The sequence below is a fragment of the Podarcis erhardii genome, assembly GCF_964252035.2.
Source record: "Podarcis erhardii genome assembly, chromosome: 6".
Taxonomy (NCBI): Eukaryota; Metazoa; Chordata; class Lepidosauria; order Squamata; family Lacertidae; genus Podarcis; species Podarcis erhardii.
Window position 1 is genome coordinate 7,279,251 of NC_138510.1, and position 3,228 is coordinate 7,282,478.

Here is a 3,228-nt window from a genome sequence, read left to right on the forward strand (position 1 = left end):
GCCCTGGTGCCCTGCGCCACTAGCCTCTATGGGTAAGACACCCCTGCTCAGCAGCCTGATACATTTACTGCGTTCTATCCAATCCCCACTGTGCTTGATCCTACATTGACCACCAGTACGTTTCCAAGCACAATTCAAAGTGTTGGTGCTGACTTTTAAAGCCCTAAACGGCCTCGGTCCAGTATATCTGAAGGAGTGTCTCCTCCCCCATCGTTCTGCCCAGACACTGAGGTCCAGCTCCGAGGGCCTTCTGGTGGTTCCCTCACTGCGAGAGGCCAAGTTACAGGGAACCAGGCAGAGGGCCTTCTCGGTGGTGGCGCCCGCCCTGTGGAACGCCCTCCCATCAGATGTCAAAGCGATAAACAACTACCTGACATTCAGAAGACATCTGAAGGCAGCCCTGTTCAGGGAAGTTTTTAATATGTGACATTTTAGTGTATTTTTCATCTTTGTTGGAAGCCGCCCAGAGTGGCTGGGGAAACCCAGCCAGATGGGCGGGGTACAAATTATTGTTGTTGTTGTTGTTGTTGTTGTTGTTGTTGTTGTTGTTGTTGTTGTTATCCTTCCCCCACCACTTGTTGTTCCACCCCCAAACACCCCACCTGTTAATTCCCCAGGGTGCTTCACATTTTTATTTTTATTTTGCAATGAAATACACGTAGAATTCTGTGGGGAGGGGAAATCAGCTCAGGGGGAGACTGAGGTGGAAGGCAGAAGGTAGGGAAAGGGTGAAGCTCTCCCCTCTTGCATCTCTGCTCAGAGCTGTCCCCTCTCCTTGTTGCTTTGCTTTACCAAAACTGCCCATCAAGGCACCATTGACGCATGTAGTGTGTTGGGAAAGAAATGGAATCTTTCCTTGCTGTGCCTGAGAAAAACGATTTCTATTTTTATTTTTGCAAAAGCATAAAAAGGAGACATTGGAGAAGCACTAACCCCACCAGAACCCTGCAGAAATTTACCAGAACAGAAGGAAATGTGTGATAATTTTCCTCTTACCATTGACTGTACAGACTCCTTGTGGAAATACTTCTTTGTAACTGGTTTGATGAGATGATGTATTTTTTCACGTGTTGGTTTGCTGGATGTTTGAAACGCTTCCTATGTATGCTCTATATGCTGCTGTGCTTCTATGTTTTGTAGATTCTGGCTGCAGTTCTAACCCCACTTACCTGGGAGTAAGCCCTGCTGGAATCCACAGAGCTTACTTCAGAGTAGACACGGTTTAGGATTGCACTGTTTGTCTCTCACAGTGGGGTTTCAGAAACCCGGTGAGTAACTACTTGACATTCCTGTGAAATATGACCAGAGAATCAGGAGGGCGAAGAGGCTCCAGGAACTCATTTTTTGGGAATGGCTGGAAACAACCGTTTGGCAAACAGCTAGGAAGCTGCTCACATTTCTTGTCAATGTTTTAAAGCAAAAGGTGGGCGTAGCAAGCATGTTGCAATGAAGAGCGATTCCGATTCTGAATCTCCACCGGAGGGCAAATGCCGCAAATGATAACTGTGCATGCCGTAACCCCCCACCCCACCCCGACTAAGTTAGTTGATATTTCGGTCCTATTGAAACCAATTGGTCACCATTTATTTATTTATTTATTTATTTATTTATTTAGTTTCGTAACGTTTTCGCACCGCTTGCTTCTGTCAAACAGAAACAACAAAAACCCGAAACCCTGTAAGAAGTATTACAAAGAGAAGAAAGCAATGAAATGATCAGTAAAGACAGTTAAGAAAAAACAAGTATTTGAAGCATTTTATTTTTTAAAAAAAGAAAATAGAAAAAAAAAATCAGCTAAACTAAAAACAGTTTGAGAACACATAGGTCAACATTCTGCATGCCTTGGTTTGGCTTGTCTAAACAGAAACATTCTTAGCGGACACCGAAAAGTACAGTGATGGCATCTGCCTGATGTGAACAGGCAGGGTGTTTCAAAGTTCCAGTGGGACTGAAGTTCAGCTACCTTAGTCTGGAATTTGAATCCAGCCTGATATCTGTATTTTTTAAAAAAATAATATTATGTTTGTGTATCACTGTTGCACCAAGGACCTAAAGGATCAACATTATTAATTTCTTCTTTTTCTTCTTCTTCTACTGCTACTATGCCTAAAACAACTAAGCATTCTACAAAGATTTAAAAAACAAAACTGGCTTTGCAGTCTAATCAGCATTTAGCATAGCTTGGGCTTTCATAACCACCCTGACTGGTAGCTTTGGCTGAGAGATGGTGGCTAGCTCCCAGGCATTTATTTAGCTTTGTGGTTGAGCCTTCATTTGAGCTCATCTCCCCAGGCCTATGCTTCAGGGCTGCACCACATTGACTTATTATTATTAACTTTATCTCATTCATCTTCCTGAAAACCATGTGAACCAGGTCATTGATTCAGGTAATTCACAAGTATACTCCTTCAAGTCTAACGCCCCCTTTAGCATACTTAAAACTGTTGGTGCAAGTTTAAAAAATGGGTATATTACAAGAAGAATTCCTGGATGCCAAGATCCAAGTTTGGGGCAAGTACTCTTTGGTGAGAGAACCCCATCAGAGATTTAAAATCACGGCAATGTAAAGCATGGAAATATAGGCCCCTGTGAGTTCCCAAACTCCTCTCATCCCTTGCCTTAGAAAAAGACCACGTTTTGTAAGTTTAAAATGGTTTACTTACAAACTCTCCAAAGGTCAGATTCATGTGCCTTTCCATACAGCATTCAGAAAAAGTTGCACAGGCAGTAAAATGTGGCTCTGTTACAGTGGTGAAAGTCTCCAAATTATTGGTATAGAAACTCAAGAGTGGCTTTTAAGAGCCATGTGGTCTGAGCTGCACAAGTTGAGCTCCTCTAGTAGACTAAGAAAGAATGATTACCTAGTTCCTCCCAAGACTTCCTTCCTGGTAGGGTTCACATGCTGGAATGAAAAGAACAAAAGCTTGATAACCCTTCTTCCTCAGGTGAGGAGGAGAGACCCAGATAAGCCTGGCAGGACAGCTTTCTCTATGGTCTTAACCCCTTCATGCATTAATTAGACTTAAGCATGTTGGTTATATGAGGTTAGTTATCCCATAAAAACATTGAAAATAAATAGGCAAAACCTCTCCCCTTACTTTAAAGTTCTCTGGACTGGTACACAGAAGTTTGCATTAAGTGTTTTGATCTGTCAGAGGAAGACATAATGAATGCTTGCAGAATCACCCACTAGCCAAGGTTAGAGATATTTTCCTAAGAACCTGACAG